This window comes from Zea mays, chromosome 8, assembly GCF_902167145.1.
Source record: "Zea mays cultivar B73 chromosome 8, Zm-B73-REFERENCE-NAM-5.0, whole genome shotgun sequence".
In the NCBI taxonomy this organism is placed as follows: Eukaryota; Viridiplantae; Streptophyta; class Magnoliopsida; order Poales; family Poaceae; genus Zea; species Zea mays.
Window position 1 is genome coordinate 45,414,086 of NC_050103.1, and position 16,990 is coordinate 45,431,075.

Below are 16,990 nucleotides of genomic sequence, written 5' to 3' on the forward strand. Positions count from 1 at the left end.
ACCGAATGAAGGTAGTGGGGGTCCTGCCTGAATCGCTGGTACAACAGCGCCCTGAAGAGCTAGAGGTGGTGCAGAATGAACAGGAGGAAGCTGAACACCGGTATGCTGAAGAATGTGAGTCATGAATTCCTGGTGCTCAGCCCTGTCTGCCAAAAGCTGCTGCTACAGAGCGTCCTATCTATCCTGAATAGTCTGAAACATGGATAGCATTCTCTCGGACATCTGCTGCTGGGCTGCTGCCATATGAGCCTGCTGCTGAGTAAGAGACTGGAGGATTGTAGCCAGAGCAGGGTCAATGGCAGGAGGGGCAGCAGGGCTAGCACTGGAACTCCCATCCTCATGATCATGTGAGCGTGGAGGCACAGGAGGCGGAGGCGGGATCCCAAAATCATCATCATTAGGAACGGTTGTGCCCTGAGTCTCGAACTAATGGAATACCGCATCCTCTGCATGAGTGTCTGGCACTGGATCTGGTACTGGCAATGGGTCCTTAGGGGCTGGACGATAGGAGCCAAATTGGAGGCATGAGGCCTCGAGGGTGCCCTGGAACTGTGGTGGCCGGATCAGCTGCGCGAAGATGAAGCAGAGATAATGTGCATACGACAACTGTCGCCAGGCATGAAGACCATCTAACATGGTGTCCTCAATCTCATAGATAAGGAAATCAACCATATCAAACTCTGAATGTGAGAATAGGGCACCAAGTAGCTAGAGCTGGATGTGAGTGGTGGCCTCTCTATAACCCATCCGGGGCAGTAGCGTCTGTCTCATGATCTGCTAGAGATACTTGGCCGTTGGAGTGAAATCTGCTGGAGAGCGTCGTGACCCATCTGTGAATGGCGGTCGGAACAGGGCCGCGACGTGAGTTGTGGCTGGAGCGACTCCGCCGTGAGGGCATCGAGGAGAATCAGAAGTACCATAGCACAAGCTGTGAAGGCGAGTCGACGACTCAGTAAATCCAAATAGCTGGTGCATCTGGCTGGCATGAATAGTGACATCCTCTCGCACAAAACGGAACCGCATCCACTTGTGGTCGGGGTCTATCCATACTGAAGCATAAAACATTCAGACCCACTCCTCAACATATCTGCCGCTGGTAACCAGTAGAGTGAGTAGACCAGGCAGATAGGAGAGGTGCACCTCAGAATCTGCACCGGCTGCTAGCAGAAAAGCAGGGAGATCCAATAGCCGGTGTGCACGCAGAGCTATCTGGGCTGACATCTGACCTCGAAAGAACAACTCCTAAAATCTGGTGCTGAATAAATCTGCCGCTGCAGGGTCCCTTTGAGCAGGTAGCCAAGACTCCACGGGTACGTGTCTGAACCGACGTACCCGGGCCGCAGTAGCACGCTGTAGATTGATCAGACGAGGATCGGCAGCCAGTGGTCACACCTCGGTCTCGTCTCACTCCCGGAAGCGGGCAGGTGGAATGGGTGGAGCGGAAATGGGAGCGGGAGGAGGAACAATGGAAGAGAGAGTGGTGGAGGTGGTAGGTATGGCTGAAGTGGTGGATGGCTCAAGAGCGACTGGAGCTGGCGAAGTGGGAGGTGGAGTGGTAGCTGTGGCGGGTGTAGAGGGAGCGGAGGAGCGAGGCCGAGACGTGAGACGACAGACCCGGTAGGCAATCTGATATGATGATATCTGTAGTTCTCCACCCGCTCTCTGCCTGCTCTGTTGCTGCTCTCACTGCAAGAGCTGCTCGGGCTGCTCTATCCAAACGCTGCTTCTTGCGGCCTTCGTGCTGCTCTAAGTATACGGTCTTCCCCTTGACCTGCCTGAAGGGGCGAGGAGGGTCCTCGTCATCTCCTCCCCTGGCACTGACACATTCTTTGTGCGCACCATACTAAACTGAAGGCTGCCTAGGAGAGTGAAAAACTAAGCACGAGTAGATAGCAGCTGAGAGGATTACAAAAGAATGGAAAACTACCTGGAAACCTCACGTGAGAGAGAAAGAATCCAGGCAGGACAGGAGACGGGCTCACGAGCAGGCGAGACCACTGAAATGACAGAAGAGGTGAGCACATATTAGTCACATAGTCATAAGTATATGAAATGTGAATAAATACATACATAGAAAATGAGTGATTTGGCGATAGAGAGGTCAAACGACGCGAAAACGACGTTTGAACGATGAATAGTGACATAGGAGGTTTGAAATTGGAATTGAGGCATGAAATGACTGGGAATTGAGCCGATACTTCACGAGTAGGTTTATATGAGTAAGTATGAGTGAAGTGTGCGCTTGGTTCAAATTTGGGCGAAGAAAGTGGATTTGTAGCACTCGGCTCGGAATCGATCGCTAGAAATGGGAATTTGTGGAAATGTGAAGTCTGGGATATCATATTGGCGTGAAATTTGGCAAATATGTTACTGGAGGCATTATGAAGGTGCCTGAAAAATTTGGGATCGATTGGAGCAAGTTTGGCTGGTTTGGACATTTTATCGAGCACCTGGCGTGCGAGGGTTTAGGTGTCGAGGGAAATGGCTAATAGAGGTGGTGAAACCCTCCCTAAGGAGCTAGAAACCTGCAGGGGATCTCCATGAAGCACAGAGCACACATCCATGCACAAGATTCAAATGGATTTGCACAGAATTTTGGATTTGAGTTAAAAGGTGGGGGAGTGAGCATAGAGCAGCACACTGGACAGAGAAGGAAAAGGAGAGGAGAAGCTTAGGGCTGCTCACCAGAGGCTCCTAGGCTGGAGGAGGTCACCGGAGCACGGCTGCCGGCGATCGCCATCGGTGAACCGAGGGGAAGAGGAGATCGCCAGAGAGGTGAGGGCGCCAAAGCTGAGAGGGAATCGGCTGAGAAAGACTGCCTGGCCTCGGGCTCGAGCGGGGAAAGGTTTTTTAAAAACGCATTATGGGCGCACGACAGTCTACAGTGCCTGTCCGGTGCACACCGGACAGCGCACAACACAAAGGGGATCTGCGCACGCTCAACCGGTGCACCGGACAATGCACAGTGCAGTGCCCGGTGCACACCGAACTGTCCGGTGAGCCCAAACATAGGGTTTTTTTCTTTTTAAAAAATTTTCTATCTGATTTTGAACCAAACCAAATCCCAACTTATAAGCACACAAAAGAACACCTATTGGGACAGGTATTGGTACCCTCATATATTTTCCCATAATTTTCAAAATATTTTGCCATAGGCTAGATAATTTTTAGAGAAAATAGCCAAATGGTGAGATTTGCATTTTGGCTTTGCACTAGGGTTTTCATAAACGATTTGAGTTATGAATACATCCCCTAAGTGCAGTGCCTCATGCATATCTTAAGAACCGACAATTGCATAGTAAATAAAAATTTAAGTACTAAAAGCTTAAAACTAAGACTTGTCAAGTTTTAGCCCAAGTTAAGCTTTTTCACTCGCTTTGTTGGCGGTTATCTTAACTAGGTTAGACAAGCCCTGGATGCAATACAAGAAATTTAAATATGAAATGCAGGCTTGACAACACCGTTTTGAGATTTTAAATGAAATTTCTGAGATCAAGGATGTTCAATTCATTCCTCAACATACAAAAGCGGGTTTTATCTAGTGGCTTTGTGAAGATGTCCGCTAATTGGTCTTCCGATCTCACTCCTTCTAAAATAATGTCTCCTTTAGCAACATGATCTCTAAGGAAGTGATGACGGATATCAATGTGCTTGGTGCGAGAGTGTTGTACAGGGTTATTAACAATTTTAACAGCACTCTCATTGTCACACAACAAAGGTACCTTTTCTAGAACAACACCATAGTCTAGAAGAGTTTGTTTCATATATAAAATCTGTGTGCAACAAGCACCCGTGGCAATGTATTCCGCTTCGGCGGTTGACAAGGCAACACTACTTTTCTTCTTTGAAGTCCATGATACTAGTGATCTCCCAAGCAAATGGCACCCCAGAAGTACTTTTTCTATCAATTTTGCAACCGGCATAATCCGAATCAGAATAGCCAATTAAATCAAAAGTAGCTCCTTTGGGATACCAAAGGCCAACGCTTGGGGTGTGCTTAAGACAGCGCGAAGATGAGCTTTCTTAGGATTTGATTGAAATCTAGCACACATACAAACACTAAACATGATATCGAGCCTAGATGCGGTAAGATATAATAAACTACCAATCATAGAACGGTAGAGAGTTTGATCAACCGGGTTACCTCCCTCATCTAGGTTGAGATGTCCATTTGTAGGCATAGGTGTCTTGATTGGTTTGCACTTCTCCATGTTGAATCTTTTCAACAAGTCTTTGGTATACTTCTCTTGTGAGAGAAAGTTACCATCTTTCATTTGCTTGACTTGAAAGCCAAGGAAGTATGTCAGCTCACCAATCATAGACATCTCGAACTCCTTCGACATCAACTCACCAAATTCCTTGCAATGATAGTCATTTGTCGAGCCAAAAATTATATCATCAACATATACTTGACAAATGAAAATATCACCGTTATGTTTATTTGTGAATAAGGTTGTGTCGATGGTCCCGATCTTGAAGCCCTTTTCGATGAGGAAGTCGCGAAGACGCTCATACCAAGCCCTTGGAGCTTGCTTCAACCCATGTAGCGCCTTGGACAACATATAAGCATGATTAGGATATCTAGGGTCTTCAAACCCGGGTGGTTGCTCAACATATACAAGTTCATTTATAAAGCCATTTAAAAATGCACTTTTACATCCATTTGATATAGCTTTATATCATAGCATGATGCATATGCGAGTAGGATACAGATGGCTTCAAGTCTAGCAACCGGTGCAAAGGTCTCTCCAAAATCTAAGCCTTCAACTTGAGAGAAGCCCTTTGCAAAAGTCTTGCCTTGTTCCGCACAATCATGCCTTGATCATCTTGTTTGTTTCTGAACACCCATTTTGTTCCTATGATCCTTGCATCTTGTGGAGGCTTCTCCAGGGTCCAAACTTGGTTACGGGTGAAGTTGTTTAGTTCTTCATGCATGGCATTCACCCAGTCCAGATTCTGTAGCGCCTCATCTATACATGTAGGCTCAACATAAGAAACAAAAGAGTGATGTTCAATAAATGAAGCATGTTTATGTGATCGAGTAATAATCCCTTGTGAAGGACTCCCAAAGATTTGATCTTGTGGGTGTGCTTGAAGTAGTGATGAGTTTCTCCTGTCAACCACTTGGGAAGAAGATCTTAGAGCATCAACATCTTCGGCTTGTACCCTTGCTTGTTCATGAGAGACAAATGTATCTTCATTTGCAAGCGTCTCATCTTTTTCATCATCTTGTGGTACACTTGATGAAGAAGGCATGTCAATGTTTTGCACCTCTTCTTCATCTTATTTTGGTTTGATAGCTCCAATTGGCATGTTCTGCATGGCTTCCCTAAGTGGCTCGTCACCTACATCATCAAGATTTTCAAGTGCTCCTTGGGAGCCATTAGTCTCATCAAACTCCACATCATATGTTTCTTCTACCACACCAGTGGCATGATTGAATACTCGATATGCTTTGGACTTTGATGAATAACCAAGTAGTAAACCAATATCACAACGTCTTTGAAACTTCCCTAGGTGATGGTGTTTCTTGTAGATGTAGCATTTGCATCCAAACACCTAAAAGAAGGAGACGTCTGGCTTTTTCCCATTTAGCAGTTCATAGGGAGTCTTCTCAAGTAGCCGGTGAGGAAATAGCATGTTTGATGCATAACATGCAGTGTTGACAGCTTAGGCCCAAAACCTCTCCAGTGTGTTATACTCATCAATCATTGTCCTTGCAAGTGTGATCAAGGTCCTATTCTTCCTTTCAACAACTCCATTTTGTTGAGGTGTATATGTTGCTGAAACTTCATGCTTGATCCCAATCTCATCACAGTATTCATGTATGTTGGTGTTATCAAATTCTTTTCCATTATCACTTCTAATCTTCTTGATCTTGCAATCAAGTTCATTTTGAGCTTTCTTGGCAAACTTCTTGAATATATATGCAACTTCAGATTTGTCATGGAGAAAGAACACCCAAGTGTATCTTGAAAAATCATCAACTATAACCAGATAGTGAGGTTGCCACCAGCACTTGCATAAGCTGTTGGTCCAAATAGATCCTGTGAAGTAGCTCAAGTGGCCTTGATGTTGACATGAAAGCTTTTGTAGGATGTATATCAGCAACTTGCTTTCCAGCTTGACATGCACTACAAGGCTTGTCCTTTTCAAATACAACATCCTTTAGTCCTCTAACTGATGAGGACATCAACACCAACACGAGTACATCTACACCAGCAGCACCTTCTCCAGCCCAGGCACCATCTTCCCCAGTCCAGGCACCACCCCTTCCACTTGGGCCAGTGACTCGGGCCCGTGCAAGAGAATTGAACTACATCATGCTGTTAAAGAACAAAGGCCCAGAAGATTAGAAGATGGCCCAACAGGAAGGCCCGGATGGGGCGCCTAGGGAAGTCGTGAACAGTAACCGCGGTACTGTAGCACCGGCTCTACTGTTCACGCCTCTCCTCTATTTAGTCAGAGTCATGTTTCATTTAGAACTTGAGTTTTGTTTTACATCTAGCTTTAGCTACCCCAGAACACGCACAAATACGTGTTGTCCTCTGTGATTCAGAACTCCACCTCGAGTGATATTAAGATTGCTCGCATCTTTTTCTTGTTCGTTCTTCGATTGCGCACAGGAAACGATCTTCGTGATCAGGCCGATCTCGCATTAGCAAGGTTGGTAACCATTGGGAGTTGGTTCAGCGATTGCATTGGCGCTTCGGGTTCGCTCGTCATAGTCGGATCGTGAGGGTCTACTTCCACCAAATCGGAATTATCTCCACTCACCGAAAGATTGGGCACTCCAGCTCTATCAAGTGGTATCAGATTTCCAGGTTGATCGGTGAGTTTATCGAGTGTTTTTTTCTCCTATAGTCCACAAAACCACATAAAAATTTAGGTTAGACCTTATCCCAGCACCCTTTTGAGCCTCACACTTTCTTTCAATAATCTGCATTGTTGAATTTGTGTGCTTTCACGTCATTTGTTGCTGGTTGCGTTGTGTTATTCCACCGTTCAAACCCTAGCGCGCCGCCACCATATTCCGTTTGATCACACCACAAACCGAGTCAACGCCGCTTCCTTATTTTTCTCCTTCGGTTACGTAAAAAACAGAAAAAAAACAAACCGAGTCAACGCCGCTTCCTTGTTTTTCTCCTTCGGTTACGTAAAAAAAACAGAAACAAAAAAAAAGAAAACGAAGGAGAAAGGATACAAAGCGATTGTCTCATCTCGGTCGTTTTAAACATACCTTCCTTAAACCGGGCATAACTTTTCGCTCGATTGTTCAAAAATCTGAAATTTTTACAGGAGCTTGTTGACACCATTCTGAGGCCGGCCAAACTGGCCTACGACCTGTTTGGTTTCGATAAAATTGTCAAAACAATTCAGGAAAATTGTCAAAAAAATTCGTCAAAGTTCTCGCACGCTTTTCAGAGAACTTCCTGATTTTCTGTAGACCACATCTGAACTCTGTTTTAGATGAAACTTCGTGTAGCTCCTGTTTTGTTGTTCCTTGTGCTGAGAAAAATATCAAAAAAATCATACAAAAAAGAAAAACAAAATCACCTGTGATTCCTACTAGTGCCTTTTTGGCCTCGCTAGTACAATATTTACGGTACTGCCATTTTGCTAGTTCCATCCGTCCTTTGTACTTGTGGCCAGCAATATAGTTTTGTGTTTTGCACTATACTTCAACTTTGCATTATTGTTTGATCGTGCTAATCCTTGACTTGAGTGCAGCCTACCCAAAACTCCACATATTTCTATGACGAGAAGGTTTCTGTTTCTCCAGGCAATCGCTCATCCAATCTTGCACCGGTTCCACCTGTTGGTTGCAGTTCACCACTATGGCTTAGTAAGAACGGATAAGAACTTGATAACAGCATTCCATTGAGCGAGTTGTCACCACCATTTCCCTGTTGTCGTCGGTTTTTCTCCTTTTGGTGTTTTGGTGTTTGCGCTAACTATGGCAGGAGCACACGACACGGTGGATGCCCAGTTGCTGGAAGTAAGGGGACAAGTTGATGGACTTGCTGCTGACATTAGGTCAATGCATGAATGGCTTGATTCAATGGTCACTTCGACGACCGAGCGTTTCAACCAGCTTGACCTTGCTCAAACGGCGACTCGCACCACACTCGACACCATCCTGGCACGCGTTGATGTGTTGACCACAAAGATGGAGCAGGACTACGGCGGTGACACTGAGCAGGACGATGGAGATCGCCGTGGTCGTGCACGCCGTGTGGTTCGTCATCCCCCTAATGACTTATTTTCTAAGATTAAATTTAAAATTCCACCTTTTAATGGCAAATATGATCCTGCTGCATATCTTGATTGGGAGTTAGAGGTTGAACAAAAATTTTCATGCCATGATATTGTTGCACATTCTCAGGTTAAAGCTGCTATTAGTGAATTTACTGATTTTGCTTTAATTTGGTGGCATGAGTATAAAATAAAACATCCCACTGCCATTTCAACCACTTGGGATCAGTTGAAAGCTGCGATGCGACATCGAATTGAGCCTTCGTATTATTCTCGTGATTTGCTTAATAAAATGCAGCGTTTTCAGCAAGGTTCTCAATCTGTTGAGGACTATTTCCAGGAGTTACAAAAAGGTATGATTCGTTGTGGGATATTGGAAGACAACGACACTGCTATGTCACATTTTCGTGGTGGTTTAAACCGTGAAATCCAGGATATACTTGATTATAAGGAATATTATGATATGACTACTTTATTTGAATATGCTTGCAAAGCTGAACGTGAAGTGCAGGGACGCCGCTCGAAGCCATATTCTAACCCTTTTGCAGGACGAAGCTCGACATCCACCTCAGCACAAGTTCCCCCTGCGCCATCCACGTCCACCACTACTCCATGCGAGAAGACGACCAAACTAGCCAGCACTGCCCCACCCACAGGTCGTACACGGGATATTCAGTGTCATCGCTGTAGAGGATTTGGCCATGTGATTCGGGACTGCCCAAACAAGCGCACTTTGCTCATTCGTGACGATGATGAGTACTCTTCCGCTAGTGATTCTGAAGAAATTGAACATGCACTACTTGCCACTGACCATGCAGCTCAGGCGGAGGTACATGTCAACCCGAGCGACGCTGATAGGTATGAAAGTCTTGTTGTGCAGCGTGTTCTTAGTACACAGGACGCTTTGCCCGAGAAGAATCAGCGACACACTCTGTTCCATACAAAGGGTGTTGTGCAGGAGCGGTCAATTCGCATCATTATCAACAGCGGCAGTTGTAACAATTTGGCGAGTACCATGCTGGTTGAAAAGTTGTCGTTACCCACTCGTAAGCATCCAAACCCATATCATATTCAATGGCTTAATGATGGTGGTAAAATAAAATTTACACATTCCGTGCGTGTTCCTTTCTCCATGGGTCCTTATTCTGATTTTGTTGATTGTGATGTTATTCCCATGAAAGCATGCACTTTGTTACTTGGTCGACCTTGGCAATATGATACTGATAGCTTGCATCATGGTCGTTCGAATCATTATTCTCTCATTTTTAAGGGTCAGAAAATAATTATACATCCAATGACACCTGAACAAATTGTTAAAGATGATCTTGCCCGAGCTGCTATAACTGCTAAACAACTTGATCCATCGCCCTCTATTCCTTCTGAAATCAAGTTGAAGGCTCCTGTTTTACTTGCTACACGTGCTGATTTTGATGATCTACACGGTGCTCATTTGCCATGCTATGCACTTGTATGCTCTAGTGTCCTCATTTCACTTGATGATGCACCATCTTTGGCTATTCCCCCTGTGGTTGCTAACCTTTTGCAGGAGTACGCTGATGTCTTTCCCAAAGACTTACCACCGGGTCTCCCACCGCTTCGTGGCATTGAGCACCAGATCGACCTCATCCCCGGCGCACAGCTTCCGAACCGCGCACCGTACCGTACAAATCCGGATGAGACGAAGGAGATTCAGCGCCAGGTACAGGCGTTGCTTGACAAGGGATACATTCGTGAGTCTCTTAGCCCTTGCTCTGTTCCTGTGTTACTTGTTCCCAAGAAAGATGGGTCATGGCGTATGTGTGTAGATTGTCGTGCTATTAATAACATCACTATTCGTTATCGATATCCTATACCACGCATTGATGATATGCTAGATGAGATTAGTGGTGCCATTATTTTCACTAAGATTGATTTGCATAGTGGTTACCACCAGATTAGAATGAAACTGGGTGATGAATGGAAAACGGCTTTTAAAACGAAATTTGGTTTATATGAATGGTTGGTTATGCCGTTTGGATTGACTAATGCTCCCAGCACTTTTATGCGAGTGATGAATGAAGTTCTGAGGCCCTTCATAGGATTGTTTGTGGTTGTTTATTTTGATGATATCCTTATTTACAGCAAATCTAAGAAAGAGCATTTGGAACATTTAAGTGTTGTTTTTGATGCATTGTGTGCTGCCCAGTTATTTGCTAACATGGAAAAATGCATCTTTTGCATACGACGTGTCTCGTTTCTTGGTTATGTTGTTACTCCACAGGGCATTGAGGTGGATAGCAGCAAGATTGCTGCCATTCGGGAGTGGCCTACACCGACGACGGTCACACAAATTCGGAGCTTTCTTGGATTTGCCGGTTTCTACCGCAGATTTATTCGTGATTTTAGCTCCATTGCAGCGCCTCTACATGAGCTTACAAAGAAAGATGTGCCATTTGCTTGGAGTGATTCGCAGGAGGTAGCGTTCAGCACTTTGAAAGATAAGTTAACCCAAGCTCCCCTATTGTAATTGCCTGATTTTAATAAAGTGTTTGAGCTTGAATGCGATGCTAGCGGTATTGGGCTAGGTGCTGTTTTGTTACAAGAAGGAAAACCAGTTGCTTATTTTAGTGAAAAATTAAGCGGTGCTAGTCTAAAATATTCTACTTATGATAAGGAGCTTTACGCTTTAGTGCGCACTTTGCATACATGGCAGCACTATCTTTGGCATCGTGAGTTCATAATTCATTCTGATCATGAGGCTTTAAAACATATTCATACCCAAACAAATCTGAACCGTCGTCATGCTAAATGGGTAGAATTCATTGAGTCTTTTCCTTACATTATTAAACACAAGAACGGGAAGGACAATGTTATTGCTGATGCTTTGTCTCGTCGCTATACCATGTTGTCACAGTTAGATTTTAAAATCTTTGGTTTGCACACTGTGAAAGATCAATATGTTGACGATGCTGATTTTAAAGATGCTTTCGGCCATTGTATTAATGGGAAACCATAGGGCAAATTTCACATACAGGATGGGTTCCTGTTTCGCGCTAACAAGCTGTGTGTTCCAGCTAGCTCGGTTCGTCTTTTGTTGTTACAGGAAGCGCATGGAGGCGGTCTCATGGGGCACTTTGGCGTCTACAAGACACATGAGGTGTTGGTTGCCCACTTCTTTTGGCCTCGGATGCGCGCTGATGTTGAGCGCCTTGTTGCATGCTGCACTACTTGTCAGAAAGCTAAGTCACGGTTGAACAACCATGGTTTGCATATGCCTTTGCCTGTTCCTACTTCCCCTTGGATTGATATTTCGATGGATTTTGTTTTGGGATTGCCTAGAACTAAGAAGGGGAGGGATAGCATTTTTGTGGTTGTTGATCGATTCTCCAAAATGGCTCATTTCATACCTTGTCATAAGACTGATGATGCTAGCAATGTTGCTGAATTGTTTTTTAGAGAGATTATTCGTTTGCACGGTATTCCCAATACAATAGTCTCGGATCGTGATGCTAAGTTTCTCAGTCATTTTTGGAGATCTCTGTGGAATAAATTGGGAACTAAATTGCTGTTTAGCACCACCTGTCACCCTCAGACTGATGGTCAAACTGAGGTAGTTAATCGAACTTCGTCTACCATGCTTAGGGTTGTTTTAGGCAAAAATTTGAAACGTTGGGAGGATTGCTTGCCTCATGTTGAGTTTGCTTATAATCATGCAACACATTCTTCTACAAAGATGTGCCCTTTTCAAATTGTTTATGGTTACATTCCTAGGGCGCATATTGCTTTGTTTTCGCTTGATGCTGCGGACACCCCACACATAGATGTTGTTGCACATGTTGAACAAATGATTAACCTCCATGAACAAACTCAACAAAACATTGCTGCTGCTAATGCTAAATATCATATTACTGGTAGTAAAGGCCAGAAACTAGTTACTTTTGAACCTGGTGATATGGTTTGGTTGCATTTGAGAAAGGATCGTTTTCCTACTTTGCGTCGTTCTAAATTGAAGCCTCGTGCTGCTGGTCCTTTTAAGATACTAACCAAGATTAATGCTAATGCTTATATCCTTGATCTGCCTTCGGAATTTGGTGTTTCCACTAGTTTTAATGTTGCGGATTTGAAACCGTATGCGGGAGAAGATGAGGAGTTGCCGTCGAGGACGACTTTAGTTCAAGAAGGGGAGGATGAGGAGGACATCAACACCAACACGAGTACATCTACACCAGCAGCACCTTCTCTAGCCCAGGCACCATCTTCCCCAGTCCAGGCACCACCCCTTCCACCTGGGCCAGTGACTCGGGCCCGTGCAAGAGAATTGAACTACATCATGCTGTTAAAGAACGAAGGTCCAGAAGATTAGAAGATGGCCCAACAGGAAGGCCCGGATGGGGCACCTAGGGAAGTCGTGAACAGTAACCGCGGTACTGTAGCGCCGGCCCTACTATTCATGCCTCTCCTCTATTTAGTCAGAGTCCTGTTTCATTTAGAACTTGAGTTTTGTTTTACATCTAGCTTTAGCTACCCCAGAACACGCACAAATACGTGATGTCCTCTGTGATTCAGAACTCCACCTCGAGTGATATTAAGATTGCTCGCTTCTTTTCCTTGTTCGTTCTTCGATTGCGCACAGAAAATGATCTTCGTGATCAGGCCGATCTCGCATCAGCAAGGTCGGTAACCATTGGGAGTTGGTTCAGCGATTGCATTGGCGCTTCGGGTTTGCTCGTCGTAGTCGGATCGTGAGGGTCTACTTCCACCAAATCGGAATTATCTCCACTCACCGAAAGATCGGGCACTCCAGCTCTATCACTAATCATGTCCTTCTTTAGAACTTTCTTGAGTGTGCTCATTCCAACATGTGCAAGCCTTCTATGCCATAGCCATCCAAGTGATGATTTGGTAATGAGGCAAGTTCTTAAGTCTGCATCTTCAGAGGTGAAATCCACTAAGTAGAGATTGTTGTATTTAAATCCTTTGAAAATCATTGATTCATCATCCATTTTTGATACAATAACCTCTGTAGGAGTGAATAAGCATTGAAGGCCAAGATCACAAATGTAACACCCCAGTGTTACCTAGGGTTTTCCAGTACCCCAACTTGTGACCATTATCACATGTGGCCCAAATGATGCATGAAACACCAAACTTAAAGGGTTAAAGGCCTAAGCAAAATCTTTTTCAGCTCAAGAATTATACCCTAAGCACATCATGCACTTTAAGTGAGAAAAACATCTAAAACCCTAACACCTTTCAAATAGGCCATTTAAGCACATAAAGGGAATTGGAGAAAAGACTTGGGAAAAATACAAAATTTTGATATGAACCAACTAACAAAGATTTAGTGCACTAAATAACCTACAAAATGTAGTAAGGAAGATTGGTCATTTGAATTTTCCAAAATCCCCAAAACAGTCCATGAAGTAATGCCCTATGGGGAAATTCAGAAATCTGAATTTCAGCCCCTTTTCAAAGATCAACTGTGTTCTCTGTTTTTCAAAACTTGAATCAAATAAGTCCAAATACCAAAATGGCGTCAAACTACCTTGAACACGCCCTGGCAAAGTTTGAGAAAGTTTCTCAAACGTTTGACACGATTTTGGTGCAGATTTTCCTCGCAACTTGGTTGTGTGACACTGGCGATTTGGCGATGCGACAACTCCCTGTCCCTAGCCCAAAACCGCACAGCGTCCACACACAAACGACAGAGCTCAGTCGGGGGAACAAATCCTACACGGCGATCTTGCCCAAATTCGCAAAGATCTGCGCCCTATCAGCGTTAGAACAGGAGCAGAAGAAACCATACCACGTGCTCGACCGCGGCTGACATGCCCGGTGCACACCAGCCCGCGCACCCGCGCCGAGCCATGCCCGCCCGCGCGCACGCTCTGGTCCACGCTGCCCGTGCACCGCTCCGCACCTTTAAAGGACACCCCCGGACGCGCAACACTTCACTTCGCGCTTGCCCTCCCTGTCCCAGCCAAGTCCATAGCTCCAGCGAGCTCTGCGTCGCCCGCCAAGCTACCCGAGCGCTCGGCCGCCATGGCCAGCTCTTCCCGACGACCCCCAGCCTCGCCCTAGCCCCTGGACGGCTTCCTCGAGAGGCGGAGAAGCTTTCCCAAGCTTGAGCCGAGGCATTGCATCACCGGAGAAGCAAGCTCGACCTCACTGGACTTCGGCCGACCGCCACTCCGCGTAGACCGAGTCACTCGGTGAGTCTTTTTCCGATTCCTTGCACCCACATCACCGCTGACCTTCACTAAAGCTCCCCGAGCACTTTAATTTGACTCTACCGCCGTGAGCAGGCCGGAGCACGCACCGCCGGCGAGCCCGACCGCCTGCGCACGCGGACAGCCCATCTCCGACCACCACCGCCGACGATCCGCACCTCGACGTGATCGCCATAGACCCCCGGACCTCACCCGACCCTTCGCTGGACCTCTACCGTCGCCGGTAAGCCACGCCACCCCTTTTTCTTCTTCAGTCACTGTTCAGGCGAAGGAGGAGCGCGGGTTAGATGGGATGAAAACCTAGGGTGTTAAGTGCGAAGTGAGTGACTCAGGTGAATAGTGCTTCAGGGGCACGGATTAAACGACTCAGATAGGAATAAGCCCAGGGACCCCGATGCAAAGTCATTTTTCTTTAACCATTTCTGTTTATTCTTTTTAAATGAGCACAGAACTTAGAAAAATCATAACTTGAGTATTATTCAACCAAATTTAGTCAAACCAATTTTGCTAGGACCTACATGTTGGTCCTTGTTCTCGAATGTTATACATCAAGAACAAAGCAACACAATTGTTAATGATTAGAGACCTTCGTCCTTCGAAGCATTATCTCCCCTGGGATATAATGATCTTCAGACGAAGGTCATGAAGGGCGTACCTTCATCATTTCAGTGAGCAAAGATGTAAATAGAGACATATGAAACATAAAAAGAATATAAATAATCATTTCAAATCATTAGATTATTTATATTATTTATTTGTAGACATGAATAAACATCGATAATATTTATATTAGATTTGTACCTTCGGCTTGACAAAAGGTAGAGAAGCGGGAGTGACGCCAGAGTGATTACAATTCAGCGTGAATAGTACGGGAGTACTGTTTATCTATTTATAGGCATGGGACACAGCCCGGACAAAATTACATCCATGTCCTTGATAACTAATTATATTTACAGTACAGATCATCAGGGACTACACAGTCTTTTCCTCTTTAAGTCGGTATCGTCCTTTGTCTTTAGCATGTCACCATGCTGAAGCTCCTTCAATCGTAGCTTCAGCTTATATCTTCATGTCGTGCTGAAGGTGTTTTTGCTTAGAGGACCTTCGGTGGAGAAGAAGGCCCCCAACAGTAGCCCCTTCGTGGTGCTAGATCGTTTTCCGTAACAAGCTCGATCTGCGAAAAACACGAAGGCTTCGGAATGCCGAAGGTCCGAAAAACACCTTCCATGAGCTCGTTGCCGAGAAACAATTATTATATTCCAGGCGCCGGATAGTCCACCGTTCAGTGAGTGCGGGCGGCCTAGCGGTTCACCTTCCCCCCTACGACACTATATAAACAGACAGGTTGGTGAGGAGTTACCACAACATTCATTGCCATTGCACTGTTGCGCTGTTAAAAAATTTAACCATAGCCGAAGCTTTCTGCATTGCGCTCTCGAGCAAACGCTTCATCATTTGAGTTTAGATTCGTCAAAAAGTGAAAACATTGAAATGGCCAGAGTGCGATCGACTGCTAGGGTGTCTCACGAGGGAGACGAGGTCGAAGTGACTGAGATAGCACCAATATCAGAGGTGATGAGGCAATCGGGTCTTGTTGTATCAGAAGAGCCTGTTGCCGAAGGTACTCTGACTGCCGAAGCTGAGGGAATCACAGTTGGAGAGGGAAGTGGTAATGAAGACGAAGAAGATTACACCATCTTGATCCCAGAAAAACCTAGTCACCTTGACTTTGGTAGATCTACTGTGACAGCAGATGATATGGTTATAATGAAAAATTTGGGTTACTTCAGAGAAGCCGAGAGTAGGCTTGTTCATTTTGTTGGCGAAGAGGTGGTTCCAGAGCCGAAGGGTGATGAAGTTTTTGTGTTTAAAAGCTTCTTCAGGGCAGGGCTTCGGTTCCCTCTCTATGATATGATAGGAGAGGTTTTGAAGAATTTTGAAATATACCTTCATCAATTGACACCCAACGCAATTGTTAGGCTTAGTGTCTACATCTGGGCCCTCCGAAGCCAGGGATGAGTCCTAATGCCGAAGCTTTCTGCCGAGTGCACGAGCTGCATTACCAGACAAAGGCCAGGGCAGATGGCCTTCATGAAAATTGTGGCTGCTATAATTTTGTGTATCGAAAGGATACAAAGGCACCAGTTCTTAGCTACCGCACCAAGTGGCCAACTGGTTGGAAGAGTTAATGGTTTTACATGAAAGCAGACGAGAAAAAGAGGGAGAAGCTAATGAGTATGGTTAAGAGTCCACTGACTTTGAACTTCGGAATGACGAGGCCCTTGTGCCACATGCGGCTTGGCTCCCCATGCCAAGTAGCCGAAGTGGAGTTTAGAGTGGTGGAGGCCGAGGTAAGTACTAGGGATTTGGTGCAAGAGTTCTTAGCAAACAGGGTATTCCCGACCTCTAGTGGCTGGGGGATGCCCAAGAAGAAGGATGCGAGCAAGAAGCACGAACTTGTTCGCCTACCAACCAATTCAAGTTTGAGAAAGAGTTCAAGAAGCCATGCCAAGAGTGGCTGGAAA